The sequence below is a fragment of the Tamandua tetradactyla genome, chromosome 3 (assembly GCF_023851605.1).
Source record: "Tamandua tetradactyla isolate mTamTet1 chromosome 3, mTamTet1.pri, whole genome shotgun sequence".
In the NCBI taxonomy this organism is placed as follows: domain Eukaryota; kingdom Metazoa; phylum Chordata; class Mammalia; order Pilosa; family Myrmecophagidae; genus Tamandua; species Tamandua tetradactyla.
Window position 1 is genome coordinate 163183698 of NC_135329.1, and position 19340 is coordinate 163203037.

At 37.2% G+C, this 19340-nt stretch overlaps 1 non-coding gene across 1 annotated transcript; it reads left to right on the forward strand.

Annotated features, from left to right (window-relative positions):
• The first annotated feature begins 829 nt into the window (after window positions 1-829).
• Window positions 830-931, forward strand: LOC143678458 (U6 spliceosomal RNA). Its single transcript, XR_013173267.1, has one exon. It is a non-coding gene; the product is annotated as a U6 spliceosomal RNA (small nuclear RNA).
• Window positions 932-19340: the final 18409 nt, after the last annotated feature.

Consider the following 19340-nt stretch of genomic DNA (forward strand, 5'->3'; position numbering starts at 1 on the left):
CTATACCATTTGTACATTCTTTCTCTCTGAGGAGGTCTGACGACCTTATATGTCTATCCTGGTCATGGAGGTAGCTACGTGCAATGACCTATCTCAGTATGGAGAGGAATCCCAGGCTGTGGGTCCCCACACTAAGATACCATAGGTAAATCACTAGATCCCTCTAAGCCTCATTTTCCACATGTCTAAATTAAGAATAATATGTTACTTCAGCAGGTGGTTGGGGATTCATATGACATAAGAAATATATACACTTTGTAAAGTATGAAAGGCTCTATAAATGTTACTTAAAACATTTAAAAACCAAAAAATCTGGGAAACCTTCCTGTCTAAGCAGAGTTTTCAGGAATTATTTAAATAATCAGAAAGGAAGACCACCAGAAAAGGAACTTTGCATATTTGGGGGGGGGGTGCTGTACTTACTATAGGTCATTTGGATGGAAGAAGTAAAGTCTCAGAATCTCTTCATGTTAAGAGGAAAGAATGGGGATGAGGCTCCTGAGAAATAAACTTGATCTATCTTGGTGTTGTCAGGAAACTTTCCTGAGGAAGTAACATTTGAAATAAATCATGAATGATGATAAGGCATAACTAGTGGAGGGAGGTGTGGATGTGAGAAATATTCCAGATGGAGGAAACTGCCTTAGCAAAGGCCCTAAGACAGGCAGAATTGAAAGGTGACCAGTGTTGATGGAGCCCAAGACTGCGGACAATAGGAAAGGCAAGGTGGAGCCAGGCTTTATCAAAGAGTCTTTGTTATAGGAATTCAAGAAAAGGAGGAACACAATTACTTTTTTAAAAATAATACTGTTAAGAATTAATTGGGTACATGCTTCGGCAGCACATATACTAAAATTGAAATGATACAGGGAGATTAGCATGGCCCCTGCACAAGGATAACATGCAAATTCGTGAAGCATTCCATATTTTTTTAAAAAAGAATTAATTGGAGGGGGAAAGAGTAAAACAACATTAAGCTTGATGAGTATGGCAAATTTGATTCAATGAAGAGAATTTGACATTAGGAGAGCATGAAGTCACATGAAAAAAGTGCTGCTGAGAGGTTGAGTAACACGAGGACTGAAAACATACTCATTGGATTTAATGAAATTAAGATCATCAGCAAGAACTAAATTGGAGGAGAGAGGAGGACAAAAGCCAGGTAAAATAATGAGAGAGAATGAGGAAATGGAGCCAACTTGTTTAAGAAACTTGGTTGTGAAAAGGAGAGGTAAAAGATGTGGGGGAGGGAACATAAGAGTAGTTCAGTGGCAGAATTCTCACCTGCCATGTGGGAGACCAGGGTTTGATTTCTGACCCATGCACTTCCCAAACAAACAAAGAAACCAACAAAAACAAACAAACAAAAAATACAACAAATAGTGCTGCAATAACAGGATACTTACATGTAAAAAGAATGAAATGTGACCCTGCCATATAGCATACCAAAAAAAAAAGATAGTGGTAGCTGAGGGATGAGTAGATGCTATGGAAATATTGGGGGGGGGGGGACATTTATTCACTTCTTCAAATCATACAGAAGTCCCTTAGTTCAATGGTCTGGAATTTCTTTCTCCCTTTAATCTGAGATGGTCTACTTTAGGAGAAGGATGGATATTGGACAAATGTGTTATTTTAGTTTCCTAAAGTTGCCAAGATTCAATATGCCATAAATGGGTCGGTTTTTTAAATGGGGATTTATTAACTTACAACTTACAGTCCTGAGGCTGTGAAAATGTCCAAATCAAGGCATCAACAGGCAATGTGTTCTCCCCAAAGACTGGCTACCGCTACTCATGATCCTCAGCTCCTCTGTCACATGGACAGGAACATGGTGATATCTGCTTGTCTTTTCTTTCTCTCCCTGGTTTCACTGCTTCCAGCTTCTGGCTTTAGTGGCTTCCTTTCTGTTTCTATCTCTTTTCTTTCTGCCCTCTCTCAGCTTCACTGGATTTTCTCTCTGACTTTCTCCTGAGCTTCTCTGTGCACTTCTCTAAATTTCGTCTCTTATATAGGACTCCAATAAAAGGATTAAGACCCACCTGGGGCAAAATTTTTTCAGTTTACTAATGTTGCCAGAATGCAATATACCAGAAATAGGTTGGCTTTTATAAAGGAGATTTATTAGGTTACAAGTTTACAGTTCTAAAGCCATAAAAATGTCCAAACTAAAGCATCCAGATAAAGATACCTTGACTCAAGAAAGGCCAATGCCTGTCACCTGGGAAGGCATGTGACTAGTATCTGCATCCTTTCCTGGCTTCAAGTTTCAAACACCCCTTTAAGCCACTGTGGATTTTTCTGGCTTCTGGCTTGCTTAGCATTTCATGGGAAAGCACATGGAAATCTCTGCTGGGCTCTGCATCTCCAAACATCTGTGTCTAGGCATCTGTTCTCTCTGATGGCTCTCCAAATTTCTCCTTTGGCACTCCAAGCATTCCCAAATGCTGCATCTATGTCACTTTTGATCTCTCTCCAAAATGTTTCCTTTTTTAAAGGACTCTAGCAAACTAAACAAGACCCTTGAATGGGTGGAATCACATCTCCATCTAATCAAAAGATCACACTCACAATTGAGTGTCACATCTCCATGGAAACAATCTAATCAAGAGTTCCCACCTACAATATTGAATCAGAATTAACAAAACATGGCTGCCCCTACAAAATTGGATCAGGATAAAAAACATGGCTTTTCTGGAGTATATAATAGCTTCAAGCTAGCACATGCCTCAACTGAAATAACCTAATCAAAAGGCCCTACCCACAATAGATCTACACCCAGGAATGAATTAGCTTTAAGAACATGATTTTTAAAATTTGTAAAAGTGTCTCACGTAACTGTGGGAATGTAGAGTCCAAAATCCGCAGGGCAGGCTGTGAAGCTGACGATTTTGATGGAGGGTCTGGACGAACTCCACAGGAAAGACTCACTGGCTGGGCAGGAAGAGAGCCTGTCTCTTCTGAACCCTCCTTAAAAGGCTTCCAGTGATTATATTAAGCATCACTTATTGCAGAAGACCCTCCCCTTGGCTCATTACAAATGGAATCAACTGTGGATGCAGCCAATGTGATCATGATTTAATTCTATGAAATGTCCTCATGGCAACAGACAGACCAGCACTTGCCCAACCAGACAAACAGGTACCACCACTTGGCCAAGTTGACACATGAACCTGACCATGACAACCACCAATGTTGTAGTGTACCTGTTTTCTCAGACCTATGCCAACACCTATGCTAATAACCACACCCATCAATACCATCATACCAAAGTATATTTTTCCCTCTCTGATGGACCCATGGATCCTGGCTATGGGAGAAATAGCACCATACAGCAGATGCTGATTAATAGCATATATAGCTTCCTGGAGAACATTACCCCAGCCCTTCAAGGTATTGCTACCTAGTTGGCACCGTAATTGAGTTTTCAAAAGGTCATTCCACCATTCTATCAATCCAGTTATTTCTAGATGATTGGGAACATGGTAAGACCAGAGAATTCCATGAGCATGTGTCCATTCCCACACTTCATTTGCTGTGATGTGTGTTCCTTTATCAGAAGCAATGCTGTGTGGAATACCATGATGATGGATGAGGCATTCTGTAAGCCCATGGATGGTAGTTTTGGCAGAAGCATTGCATGCAGGGAAAGCAAACCCATATCCAGAGTATGTGTCTATTCCAGTTAGAACAAATCACTGCCAATTCCATGAAGGGAGTGGTCCAATGTAATCAATCTGCCACCATGTAGCCGGCTGGTCACCTTGGGAATGGTGCCATTTTGGGGGCTGAGGTGGGTTTCTGCTGCTGGCAAATTGAGCACTCAGCAGTGGCTGTAGCCAGGTCAGCCTTGGCGAGTGGAGGTCCATGTTGCTGAGCCCATGCATAACCTCCATCCCTACCACCATGACCACTTTGAAAGCCCATTGGGCAATGACAGAAGTTGCTGGGGAAAGAGGCTGACAGAACGGGTCATCTTATCTACTTGATTATTAAAACCTTCTTCTTCTGAAATCAAAAAAAAAAAAAAAAAGAACATGATATTTTCGAGAGTGCATGCAGCTTCAAACCATCACATATATAGACTCAAAAATGAAACAGGAATGGATTAATCACACATGACCCACTATCAACAAACTCCACATTAGGGTTCATGGTTTCTGAAGGCCACTGTCAATGGTGTGGTCCTACAAGAGTAAAAAAAGAATATTTCTCACATAGATCTGAGGCTTCCTTTTTATTCAAAGACTTCAATTAAACAGGGTCATTTTCTGTTACCTCTTAACATTGCTTGTGGGTATATTTCACCCATCTCTGACTTCACTGGCTTGGAAACTTCATCCTCTATTTTGACCCCTAGACTGGTGTGGGCCTTTGGGGGCACCACTATTTTATCCCACCCACCATTATTCACCCCTCCTCCTCTTACGGTAGGAAAACTTCCACCAGGCATCCAGCCATGGTGTTATACTTTTATGTGCTGTGATTGGCTTAAATGAGATTTCAACCCTGATTCCTACCCTGTCAGTTTTCTACTGCCACTCATTGATAATAAACCACATGCCAAGGGCTGGCAATTGGTGGCTGTCTTACAAGCTCTGCCAGGCCCAGTTTCCCAACAGATCCTGCTGCCTCTACCTAGAAGTTCTCTTCTAGATCAACTTACTTGTTGATGGGGGAATATAGTATATCTTACAACTGAGATGCATAAACAATATTTATTTTCCACTCCTGTCCTAAGTTATTGACTAATTAATTAAGACCATCAGAATCTACAAGGATCCTAAATATAGGAAATTATTTTTTTAAAAGTGTGTTCTGGAAGCTATTTCCCTGATCCTTGGAGCTCCTTGCAGAGCTCTCAAGTAAATCTGGAGTACAAATGTAACGTTTGAGTTGGCTTCTCTTTTTGAAATAAATAATGATAAATGCCTTGTACATAATCCCAATGAATTTCCCAATTTAAAAATTCATTGCTAAAGTTGGAAAGTTGTACATTTTAATATACAAAGCGTGACAAAAGAGATGGACAGAAATTTCATTGAAGAGGATACATAGATAGCAAATAAGCACTTGAAAAGATTTAACATCATTAGCCATCTGGGAAATGTAATTTAAAACCACAATGAAATATCACCACATAATAATCAGAATGGCTAAAATAAAAATAGTGACAATACTAAATGCCAACAAGGGTATGAAGAAACTGGATCACATACATTGCTGGTGGGAATGAAAAAAGGTTCAGCTCCCCCCCCCCGAAAAATAGCTGGAAGTTTTTTGTACAACTAAAGATGCAATTAGTATATAACCCAGCAATTGCACTCTTGGGCATTTATCTAAGAGAAATAAAAACTTATGTCCACGTGAGTATTCACAGCAGCTTGATTCATAATAGTCAAAAACTGGGCACTGTCTTCAACAGATGAATAGTTAAATAAATTGTAGTACATATATACCATGGAATACTACTCAGCAATAAAAAGGAATGAACTATTGATGTACGCAACAACTTGGATGGATCTTCATAGATTTATGCTTATTGGAAAATCCAAATCCAAAATGTTATCTACAGTGTGAGTCCATTTACATCATGTTTTTGAAAGGACAACATTTTAGAAATGGAAGATGAATAGTGGTTGCAAAGGATAAGGGATGAGGATGAGAGGGTGGAAACAGAGAAAGAAATTATTATAGCTATAAAATGACAACAGAGTGGTTTACAAAGAAAGAGACTTCCAGTGAAGATAGCACAGTAGGGAGGTCAGGAGTTGGTCCCTCTTCCAAAACAGGTAGGGAACAGGCATCAACTGTCTGAAACAACTGCTTTAGGGCTTTGGAGGCCAGAAGAACACTGTATAGTATCCAGAGAAAAGCATAAGGAAAAGGCTGATAAATTATTGTAAATAACTGTGAGTAGCTCTCTCTACATGGTGGCTGCCAGCTCCCATTGCCCACTCTCATGGGGGGACCACCTTGAGATCTGTCCCTTGTTTGGTGTCACTAACAGTAGGGGATATAAAGATGGAAACAGCCATTGTTTCAATTCTTCTCCAGAGTGAGGAAGAGTGGTGAAGGTTGAAAGATTCAAGTCCTCCTCAGAGCTGCAGGAAACAGTTTTCTTAGGGGTGCCATGAACTGAATAGGCCAGAAAGTAAAGCTTTAAGAAGGCATCAAAGAGGCTTTGGCATCCATCTGATCCTCTCCTCAGGGCACTTTGGAGCTGGTCTACACTCCCTGCATGGGTCCCTGGTCATGGGTAGTAGGGTCCCTAACTACATGTGTAGTTAGTATTACCTGTTTTTCCTGGGTAATACTAACATGGAAAAGTCTTCCCTGGGGTGATCCTCCTCCTAGAATTTATTTACCAGGCAAAAGAAGATTAGAAATTTCAGGGAAGGAACATAGGCAAGGAAGCTTTCTCCAGGGGGTGAAACAATGCAAAAACAGTACAATATTAAAAATTGTACTACATATGCAGGGCAAGAATCAGATGAAGGAGAGCTAAAAAATCTGATCAATTAATGAGGGACTATTCTAAAAGCCTAGAACAAGTTGAACCAAGCATTAAAGAAGAGCATTAACACAAAGTCAATCAACAATAAAATTAGGCAAGACCTTCAGAGTATACTCATTAAGATAATCAAAGCCCTAGACATCAGCAAAAAAAAAATTAAAAACCATACTAAGAAACAGGAAGATATGGACCCAGACAAGGGAATAATTTAAAACTTCAGAGAAGTTTGGAACAAATAATCAAAGATGAACACTGGCAAATTCACAAACATGGGAATTAAACAATATACCCTAAACCAATCAGTGGTCCTAAGAAGAAATTGCAAAAGAAATCAGTAAATATTTTGAGACAAGTGAAAATGAGAACACAACACATCAAAACTTATGGAATGCAGGAAATGCAGTGCTGAGAGGGAAATTTATAGCCCTAAATGCTTACATTAAAAGAGAAGAAAGGAGTAAAATCAAGGACTTAACTGCACACTGGTAGGAACTGGAAAAAGAAAAAAAAAACAGAAAACTAATCCCAAAACAAAGGAAAGAAATAGCAAAGATTAGAGCAGATATAAATAAAAATAAAATAATAATACTTATAATAAAATAATGGTAATAAAAGAGAGAGAGAATTAACAAAACTAAAAGCTGGTTTCTTGAGAAGATCAATAAAATTGACAAACACTTAGTTAGACTGACAAAGAAAAAAGAGAGAAGACACAAATCAAAATCAGAAATGAGAGGAGGAGCATTACTAATGACCCACAGAAATAAAAAAGATACTATGAACTGTATGCCGACAAACTGGACAACTTAGATAAAATGGACAAATTCCTAGAAACACACAAACAAACTACAGTAATTTAAGAAGAATTAGAAGACCCCAACAGGCCAATTTCAAGTAAAGAGATTGAATCAGTCATCAAAAACCCTTCAACAAAGAAAAGACCAGGACAAGACAGCTTCACAAGTGAATTCTACCAGTCATTCCAAGAAGAATTAACACCAATCCTACTCACACTGTTCCCAAAAACTGAAGAGGAAGTAACACTATCCGATTCATTCTATGATGCCAACATCATTTTAATAGCAAAGCCAGACAAAGATACTAAAAGAAAAGAAAATTACAGACAAAGTTTTCTTACAAATATGGATGCAAAAAGCCTCAACAAAATACTAACAAATTGAATCCAACAGCTCATAAAAGGATTTATCAAGTGGATTTTATCCCAGGCATGTAGGGCTGGTTCATCACAAGAAAATCAATGAATAATATACCACATTAAGAAATTGAAGGGGAAAACCACACAATCAATTTGATTGATACAGAAAAGGCACTTGACAAAATTTAGCATCCTTTCTTGATAAAAACACTTTGAAAAGTAGGAATAGAAAGAAATCTTGGCATGTTAAAGGGATATATGGAAAGCCCACAGCTAACTTTGTATTCAATGGTGAAAGTCTGAAAGCTTTCCCTGTAAGATCTGGAACAAGAAAAGGATGCCCATTGTCACCACTGTTATTCACCATTATGCTAGAAGTTTTACCAGAGCAGTGAGGCAAGAAAAAGATATAAAAGGCATCCAAACTGGAAAGTAGTGAGTAAAACTTTCCCTATTTGCAGATGACATGATCTTACATACAGAGAGCTCCAAAAAAATATACAACAAAGATTTTAGAGCTAATAAGTTCAGCAAGGTGGTGGGATATGAGATCAACATACAAAGATCAGTAGTGTTTCTATACACTAGTAATGAGCAATCTGAGGAGGATATTTTTAAAGATAGCATTTATAATAGGAACTAAAAGAATCTGATATTTAGGGCGGGTGATGGTAGCACAGTGGCAGAGTTCTCGCCTGCTATGCCCAAGACCCGGGTTCAATTCCTGGTGCCTGCTCATGTAAAAACAGAATCTGATATTTAGGAATAAAAACCCATTATGTTAGGACTTGCATGCAGGGAATTATAAAACACTGCAAACAAACAGAAAGAAAATGAAAGAAGACCTTCATAAGTGGACAGACATTCTGTGTTCATGAATTGGGAGATGGTAATGGTGTGACGCTGTATGTACACAACAAAAGATCATGTTCAGAAAAGATCAGCTAATCCATTCCTGGGGGTATAGACCTATTGTGGGTGGGACCATTTGATTATGTTATTTCAGTTGAGGCCTTCCCCAGGGTAGATCTTAATCCTCTTACAGGAATAATTTCTATGAGGATAAAAGACAGAGAGAGGACATAGAAAAAATCTCCCTCAGAAACTAAAAGAGACAGAAGGTAAAAGAGAAAAAATCTCCCCAGAGAAGCTGAGAGAAAGCCACTGAAGCCAGAAGCTGGGAGCAACAAAACCTAGGAAAGAAGGAAGAGACCAGCAGACATGTGCCTGTCCATCTGATAGAGGAGCTAAGGATCGCCGGTAGCTGGTCCTCAGGATGAAAGCGCTGCCTGTTGATGCCTTGATTTTTACATTTTCACAGCCTAAGAACTATAAGCTTGTAGATTAATGAATCCACATTGCAAAAGTCAACCCATTTCTAGCACATTGCATTTTGTTAGCTTTAGTAAACTAAAACAGAAGAATACATTTCATTAAGACGTCAATTCTACCCAAATTGATTTACAGATTCAATGCAATCCCAGTCAAAATTCAAACAACTGGGTGGGCCACAGTGGCTCAGTGGCAGGGTTCTCACCTGCCATGCTGGAGACCTGTGTTTAATTCCCAGTACCGGTCCATGTTAGTAAAAAAAAAATCCAACAATCTGCTTTGCAGAAATGGAAATGTCTATTAAATTATTTGGAAGGGTACTTGACCTATAGAGCAAAAAAAAAACCTTGAAAAAGAAGAAATAGTAGGAGAATTCATACTTCCTGATTTTAAAGAATATTACAAAGCTTCAGTGGTCAAAACAGCATGGTCCTAGCCAAAGGATAGATATATTGACCAATGGAATCAAATCCAGAGTTTAGAAATAGACCTTAGCATCTAATGGCATTTGACAAGGCTACCAAGTCCAATCAACTGGGACAGAACAGTTTCTTCAAAAATGGTGCTGGGAGAACTGGATATCCAAATGTAAAAGAATGAAAGAGGACCCCTATCTCACACCATAGACAAAAATTAACTCAAAATGGATCAAAGACCTAAATATAAGAACCAGAACTATAAAACTCCTAGAGAATCATCTTCACGATCTTGTAGTAGGCAATGGTTTCTTAGACTTTACACCCAAAGCACAAGCAAGGAAAGAAAAAAAATAGATAAATGGGACCTTTGTGCAAAGGCCTTTGTTAAGAAAGGGAAAAAACAACTTACTTAATGGGAGAAAATATTTGGAAACCACATATCTGATAAGAGTTTACCATCCAAAATATATAAAGAAATACATAACTCAACAATGAAAAGACAAGCAACCCAATTTTCAAAATGGGCAAAAGACTTGAATAGTAATTTCTCCAAAAAAGAAATACAAATGGTTAAAAAGTACATGAAAAGATGCTCAACATCACTAACTATTAGGGAAATGCAAATCAAGACACAGTGAAATATCACTTCATATCTATTAAAATGGCCACTACTTAAAAAAATCCGAAAACTACAGGTGTTGTAGAGGATGTAGAGAAACAAGAATACTTATTCACTGTTGGTGGGAATGCAATGGTAAAGCTGCTGTGGAACGAAGTTTGGCAGTTCCTCGGGAGGCTAAATATAGAATTACTATATGATCCAACAATCCTGCTACTAGGTATATATCCAGAAGAACTGAAAGCAGGGAGGCAAAAAGATAGCTGAACACAAATGTTCATTGCAGCATTATTCACAGTTGCCAAAAGATGGAATCAAGCCAAGTGTCCATTAACTAGTGAATGGACAAACAAAATGTGGTATATACGTATGATTGAATGTTATTCAGCTGTAAAGAGGAATGAAGTCCTGATGCATGTGATAACAAGGAATAAACCTTGATGACATTATGTGGAGTGAAACAAGCCAGACACAAAAACACAAATATTACGTGATTCCACTGTTATGAACTAATCACAATAAGCGAACTCAGAAAGTTAGAATATAAAATATGGGTACCAGAGATGGAGTAGGGTTACAGAATGGGGCATTGATGCTTAATATGTACAGAATTTCTATTCAGGCTGATGGTAAAGATTTGAAAATGGGTGGTGGAGATGGTTGCACATTATTGTGAATGTAAATAGCTCTGAACTATATATGTGAATGTAGTTAATAAAGAAACTTTAGGATGTACGTATTACTAGAATAAAAGTTGAAAGATAAAGCATAGGGCTGTACTACACAGCGAACTGTATTCTAGATGATGGACTATAGTTAATAGTACAAGAATGTTCTTTCATGAATTATAACAAATGTACGATACTAATACAAAGTGGTAATAATAAGGTGGTATATGGAAAAATTATACCTAATGTAAATTAATGGATGCTATTTTAATAATCTTTCATCAATTGTAACAAATGTAACTACTGTTAAAAACAACAGTACAATTATTTTTTAAAAAGGCTTATCAATAGTAACAAATGTTTCACACCAACGCAAGGTGTTGTGGGGCGGTGCAAGGGAATCCTGTATTTTATGCATGATTGTTTTGTAAGCTCAAAACTTCTATAATAATTTTTTTATTAATTAAAAATTAACTAACACAACATTTAGAAATCATTCCATTCTACATATACAATCAGTAATTCTTAATATCATCACATAGATGCATATTCATCATTTCTTAGTACATTTGCATCGATTTAGAAAAAGAAATAGAAAGACAACAGAAAAAGAAATAAAATGATAATAGAAAAAAATTTTTTTAAATTAAAAAAATAAAATAAAATAAAATAAAAAACTATACCTCAGATGCAGCTTCAGTGTTTTAACATATTACATTACAATTAGGTAGTATTGTGCTGTCCATTTTTGAGTTTTTGTATCCAGTCCTGTTGCACAGTCTGTATCCCTTCAGCTCCAATTACCCATTATCTTACCCTATTTCTAACTCCTGATGGTCTCTGTTACCAATGACATATTCCAAGTTTATTCTCTAATGTCGGTTCACATCAGTGGGACCATACAGTATTTGTCCTTTAGTTTTTGGCTAGTCTCACTCAGCATAATGTTCTCTAGGTTCATCCATGTTATTACATGCTTCATAAGTTTATTCTGTCTTAAAGCTGCATAATATTCCATCGTATGTATATACCACAGTTTGTTTAGCCACTCGTCTGTTGATGGACATTTTGGCTGTTTCCATCTCTTTGTACAATAATTTTTAAAAGACAACAGGAAGGTTCCTTGTGGTGATGGAACTGTTCAGTATGTTGACTGGTGGTAGATCCACTAACCTGCACATGTGATAAAATTGTATAGAACTAAACATATATACATATAAAGGAGTACAAGTAAAATTGGAGAAATTTGAATAAGATAGGTGAACCTTATCAATGTCAATATCATGGTTTGATATTATACTACAGCTTTGCAAAATGTCACTACTGGGAGAAACTAGGTAAAGTACACATAGGCTGTCTCTGTATTTTTTCTTACAACTGCATATGGATCTGCAATTACCTCAATAAAAGTTCAATTAAAAATATATAAAAATTTCTACCACATTCTTCATCACCATGGGTTATTTTTCTTTACAAGGCACTCCTCAAAGCAAAATGCAGATGAGGACTGTTCATTAGCAAGCAAATATTTTGCCACACATTAGTTAAGACACACTGTGTCAATAGGATATCCCATTGCATGAGCTAGAAAATGATAGTTTAAGCAGTTTTCATTCAGATAGTCAATGAATACTTTTTCAAATAACATGCCAGTAGTGAATTTACTTCATGAAAATCATAACCATTAATTTCTCTGTTTTTTTTTTTTTTAATTTGGGGAGAAAGAGGGTTTGGAGCCTATTTCTATTAAAATATAAGTAGGAACTTCCATCTGTGCAGTAGTTTGGAAAAGTCTCTTTAACTTCCCTAACAGAACTTTGACATTCCTTCCTACACAAGTAGTAGCTATGTGAGGAACCACCTTCAGTCTATAACCCAAAATCCTGCAATTTCAGGCATAGGCTTCATTTTGAATTATCATATCTGCTCCTTTTGTCACGAGCTCTCCAAGACATCCAATTCATGGGAGAAAAGCTCATTCCTCCAGCTTTTCAACAGTTCACTTTGCAGCAATCAGGTCATATAAGAAACTACATCCTCTGACTAATTTACTCTCTTAATGTAGAGATACATTCACAAACTTGACTTAATATTTTACCCTAAGTTTTAGAAAGCATTGTCATAAGAAATAGCCATATGAAGACTATGTTTGCATTTCTTTAAACTAGTGATAGAATGTGTAGGCTACTATGTTGTTTGGTGTCTCTTATACAGTGATCTTTGTGATAAATTTCTCTTTTCTCTTAGTGTTAGGAAAAACAAAATGTCCCTGTGGATACAAAGGTTTATATAATTCCTTAGATTGGAGAAATATATACTCCGACATAATTTATTTTTGCCCTAATTGCCAAGAGCTCAGATCTAGGTCTTGAGCTCATTTACTATTTTTAACAGAGCTATAGCTACTTTATCCTTCCCCTACCCTATTTACTTCATTTCAATTTGTCTTCAAGATTGTATGTATTTTTTGTTTTATCTAAGATTTTTATTTTAACTGCATTAAATCCATTTAACATCCTACAATTTAAAAATGAAATAATTTTCATAATACTCCTTTAAGCATTAATTTTAAATTTTTTACAAAACTGTAAACCATATTTTAGAAGAAAAAGACACATGTAGAATTACTTAACATGTTTGTGTTTCAGTTAACTTTAAAACTTAAGACTCAGGATGTTTAGTTCCCCATTTAACAACTGCATAGATTCCTCTTGATTTAAGACAAGTTGGGTACATCACTTGTGCAAGAGACCTAAAAAAATAAGAAAAAAAAAAATACTGTCAGAGATTTCCAAAATAGTTTCTTGTTCATAAAAGAAAGCAAGTATTTTTGCTTGGGTATAAGCAAAATCACAAAGGAGGGAAACCTATGATCACTCAGAAGTGATGTATTAACAACAACAAAAAATGATGAGAATGCAAAAATTCATTAAGTCACCAGTGCAGGAATCTCTCTTCTGATCTGCAAGTTTGCAAGCCAAATAGCATGACAAAGGACTTCACACATCTGTTGGCTTTATGTCTTTTCTCTTACTTTCTATCAGGACTCCAAAGATAGATTATAACTCTTTACTAGCTGGTTTAAGACCCCTCCAAGAATTTTTGGTAACTAACCCCCCTCTAACTCCTTTCCTTCCTCTTATATTAAAAGTGATTCCCATTGGAATTGCAGAGAAAGCTAGACAAAGATCACTGAAGAATGTGACCCTTCAGCTTGACCCTCTATCTGCTGTTCCTGGGGCTATGCTCATCTTGGGCTCTCAGCAGTGGTTTCTTGTTGGCTTCTCTTGGCAGTAGTTCCCAATGTCATTAGCTCCAGGTGTTGGATTTCAGTAACTTCTCTGTTTTACCAGAGGGCTCTTAACAATTGATAGCTCCAGTCAATGGTGGCCATACCATCAGTATTGTCCCTCACCTTTGACATGTCTACCATCACCCTTTGTCTTGACTGAAGCTGGCCTGTTCATGCACACACAGCTGGTACCTAGTAAAGGAAACCCCAAGGATCATTACTTTGTTCATTGCCAAAATTCCAGACTTAGATCCCTTCACTCATGAGCCCTTTGCTCTCTCTTTACCTCATTCTTGGATTCCTGCTTGACTGTTGGACCCACAGCTGATTTGATTTTTCTGATTTTAACTCCTAGCACTTTATCTTAGGCATATACTATAGACTAGCTCTTTGGATATCTCTGATTTCTAAAGTTAAATAGTAGCTACCTTGTGCAGTGCCTCAAAGACCTGTCTCACTCTCCCTCCAACCCCATTATGGGGCTCTACAACTAATATTCAAACCCTCTCATGAATGCTAATTCCTATTCTTTTAGGGGACCTGTCCCAAGTAAGAGATGGGAGTGAGGTACTTTAAGCTTCATCACAGACTTTTTCTTGCTCTTTCTTAGCCAGGGCCCAAGCCTATTTGTTGCAAATGAGATCTCAGAATATCTGAGAATGTACTCCAGGGGTTTCCATGTGGAATCCATCACTTCTTCATAACCGTTTCAAATATGAAGACAATTTTACAAACCCAAATTCTTTCTTATTTTTCTAGTTCAAACAAAGAACTCATCCAAATTGGATTGCAGGAACATTCTTAGCTATTTCAAGCTAGATAACTGAACTCTAAGGTTCATCTGGATACCACTTACAGTGAAGATTTGAAATATTCCACTCAGATGGTTCCAGCCACAATGGCCACCTTTCAATTCTTCAAATCTACCAAACACTTTCCAGACTGAGGGCATTTGCACTTTCTGTTCCCTCTGCCTCAAGTTTCTCTCTCATCACATAACTGCTCCTCTTTATCCTTTAGGTTTCAGCTGAAATGTCATTTCCTTGAAGATGTGAAGATGCCTCTCCTTTCATCCCATCTAAACTAACTTTTCTCATCCCTTATACCCACTTACTCTCCATCATAATGTCTTGTTTATTTCCTTCATAGTACCCATCAGGATATAACTAATGGGATTGTTTGCTATTTATTGTCTCCCTTACTAGAAAAAAGGTTCTATGATGCATAGATAATTCCTATTTTGCTCATTGTTGAATCCTTATCCATTAGCCAAAGTCTAGCATATAAATCACTCAATATTTTTATTGAATTTAAAAATAACTTTACTACTTAAAAGCTGATCACCTTCAAATCCCCTATTTCTAGACCAGATTTCTCTTTTATATCTAACTGTCTCATTAACCAATTCATAAGAGTACTTGCCTCAAACTCAGCATGCCAAATGCTAAAATCACTATCCATCCTCTCCAGGATTTACTTGTTGGCCTGCTTCTTTGCTCATTAAATGATAGTACTACCCAAAAACAATTCAAGCTAAAAGTTCAAGAGTCATTCTCAACTCCATCCTCTCCCTTTCTACCAAGTTGATACTACTCTATTCCCCACCTGTGTGTGGATTACAAAACATACCCCCTCTGGGTAGATACAGCCTTGTGGGTGTATAGATTGGTAAGCAGATGTTGCCTTCGTGTGCAGAGAAGACCCCCTCCCTCCAGGTGGACACAACCCCCCACGGGACATACAACTTAGCAGAGAGAACTGACTAGATTTCAGCACCTACTCATCCCTTCAGCCAGACATCTTGGGCAGTGCATAATATGCACACCAGTTCTAGTGCCAAACCTGTCCTCAGAACCAATCAATCACCAAATCTTGAAATTTCTATCTTCTGTATGTATATTTACACCTCTTTATCTTCATTGCCACTTCCCAAATGTGGGAAACATTCTGTGGAAAACTGCCAAAATTTATACTATTCTCATTGTGTTTTAATTTCCCAGCAGCTAAAACAAATATCATACAATGGGCTGGCTCAACAACAGGAATTTATTGACTCCTGGTCTCAGAGGCTAGAGACTTGTTTCCTTCTGAGGTTGGTGTCTTCTCTTTGGCCAGCAATCTTTGGAGGTCCTTGGCTTTTCCATCACATGACAATGCCCATGGTGGCACCTTCTCCTTTCTCTTTCAGTTTCCATTGATTTTTAGCTTGTGGCTTCTCCCTATGGCTTCTCTTTTTCTGCATCCGGTTCCCTTTGCTTATAAGGACTTCAGCCATATTGGATTAAGGTACTCCCTCATTCCATCTGGGCACACCTTAATTAATAACATTTTCAAAGGTCCTATTTACAAATGGGTTCAGACCCACAGAACCAGGGATGGTGACAAGAACATGCCTTTTCTGGGGGACATGATTCAACACCCAAAGGTCTGCCTTCTATTCTTTCCCCCTCCAAATTATCATCACATGGTAGAGTTAACTTAGTAAACTTAATCTTGATACTTCAATATTAAAACCCTTCAATGACTCCCCATTTCTCCAAGGGAAAAGTTCAAATGCTGGATGCAACATGGCTTACTAGGCATTACATAATCTGGCATCTGCTCACTTCTCCATCCTCATCTTTTGCCACTTCCATTCTCATACCAGCCACAAATGGTTCTTTAGGTTCCTCAAATGCTCTCTCTGAGACCCAGAATTCCATATCTTTTTTCTTTTGCCTGACATTATTTAGCCTCCAGTTCTTATTCATCCTTTAAGTCTTAGCACCCTTTAAAACACCTCCTTAGCCCACGTTTGAATTGTATGGTCCATCTATGTGCACAGTATATTGTGGAAAGCTGCAAGCTATTATGATTTAACTGGGATTAAAAATATGTCTGTTTAGCATTTTCAAAACATCATCCTGTTTACACCTGACTACTTGATGATCTCCTCCCTTAGGCTGCAAGAATGTAAAATCAGAGGCTCTGTCAACATGGTAAATGGTAAATACATGTTTGTTGATTGAATGATCAAACTATAATTTTCCAATAAATCCCCCCAATAAAGTATCTCACTTCCACTTAGATCGGTTACGCTATGGGTACATTTACATTCTTTTGTGTACATGGAAAACCTACACTACTGGCATTTCCTAACTCCCTCTCCCTACATCAGCCTTACCCATTTTGACGGTGAGAGGTAAAATGGGGTTGCCTTGGTTTTGAAGAAAATTAGTCTCTGAAACAACAAAAAAGTTATGACAGCCAATACACTGCCAGAGACACAGACATAAACATGAACCTTCAACTGAAAGGTACTTGAAAAGCATCTCCATTCTTTATTCTTATGTATGGAAACGTTGTTTTTGACAGTTTGTAGTCCAAAACACAGAAACCTCTAAGTTGGCAGAGAATGTTATCTGGAATGCAGACTGACTAAATACTGCATTATTATCTCATTCCCAGGAAATGTCCTTCATAGCACTCTCTGTTGTTGTGATTATACCCTAAGCTTGAAATTGAGGGGATTTTCATAAACAGTCTTTAAAAACTAAAATGTTTTTTCTTAAGACCGCTGTAGAAGAAATGTTTTTGAGAGTCAGTGGACATCGCACTAATGAGTATATTTGAATTGTTTTTCTCTGGCCAAATCCATCCCCATGTTTGCTGAATCACCAACCATACCATGTTCTGCAGCTTGCTGCAGTTGAAATGTGTTTATATATTTTACCAAAATAGAAACAGCCACCGAAAGCAGTTCCCTCAGAAAGAGGAAACATTGGCCCTTCCTCCACAAAAGGATGTTCATTCACGGGAACGGGTTCTGGCAAAAAGTCCTGACCAATAAATAGGGAGAGCAGAATCCTTTATCAGATTTCTGTGTCAGGACATATTTCAAATATTCCAAAAGTTTCAATATCTGTTGAGGAGTAAATATTGATTCTTTCTCCAAGTCTTATCTTGAGTTCATCACATTTAATCAATAGACCCAATATTTGAATATGTGCCATTTCATCCTTAATGCTTCTATTAAAATGCAATTTTACTGAGATATATTCACACTCCATACAATCCATCTAAAGAACATAATAAATGGCTCACAGTATAATCACAGAGTTGTGCATTCATCACCACGATCAATTTTAGGACATTTTCTTTCCTCCAGAAAAAGAAATAAAGAGAGAAAAGAAAGCCCAAAACATCCCATTTCTCTTATCCCCTCTGTTGTTGATCCCTAATGTCAGTATTACATTTGTTACTGTTGATGAAAGAATATTAAGATACTACTGGTAACTACAGTCCACAGTTTGCAGTAGGTACTTTTTTTCCCCATATACCCCTCTCTTATTAACTCTTTGTAATAGTGCTGCACATTTGTTCTAGTTTTTAGTGCCATACATTTGTTATAGTTTTACCCATTTTAATAATGATAGAAATAGTACTCATTTTTTCCTCAACTAAAAACTCCAGATTATATTTCAAATAGTTTAAAAATGAATCCAGGCAACTGTCTAAGTAAATACATTAATCTTATTCAATATCTCCAAATATTCAAATATAAATCTGAGGCCTAAGATCAGGACAGTCTTTTTTTTCTTTTTCTTTTTAAATATTTTTATTGATAAGTTTTAACATATAAACATTCTTACGATACAAACATTCCATACAGGTGTACATTCAATGACTCACGGTATCATCACATAGTTGTGAATTCATCACCCTGATCATTTTTTTGAACATTTGCATCACTCCAAAAAAAAGAAAGAAAAAAGAAAAAACTTATATTTGCCATATTCCTTGCCCCTCCCTCTCATTGACCACTAGTATTTCCATCTACCCCAATTTATTTTAACCTTTGTCTCCCCCTATTATTTGTTCATTTCTATCCATATTTTTTACTCATCTGTCCATGCCCTAGAGAAAAGGAACATCTGACACAAAGTTTTCACATCACACAGTCACACTGTAAATGCTATTATCATTACAAGTAAAATTAGGAAATGAACTACCCAAAATATAAATTTTGTACCAAATAAACATCTTTCCCTTTGGTCTCAGACAGAAGTTGAAGTTTTAAACTATGGATGATACCATCCTTTACACTATATTCTGTTTACCTTAGTCCTATCAAGATTAGCTTCATTCTTATCTCTACTCAAAGTCAGATCCCTTTTCCAACTTTTTAAACAGTATGGGGTATTGCTGACTTTCATAGCTTCAGAGCTCTAACTCAGAGTCTCAGGTGTCACATAAATACCTGAAGTTTCTGGGAATGACAGGGTTATAAACAAACAGCTCATTATCTCAGAATTTAGAAATAACAGTTATGACTCATGAATATATGTGCTGTAAGAA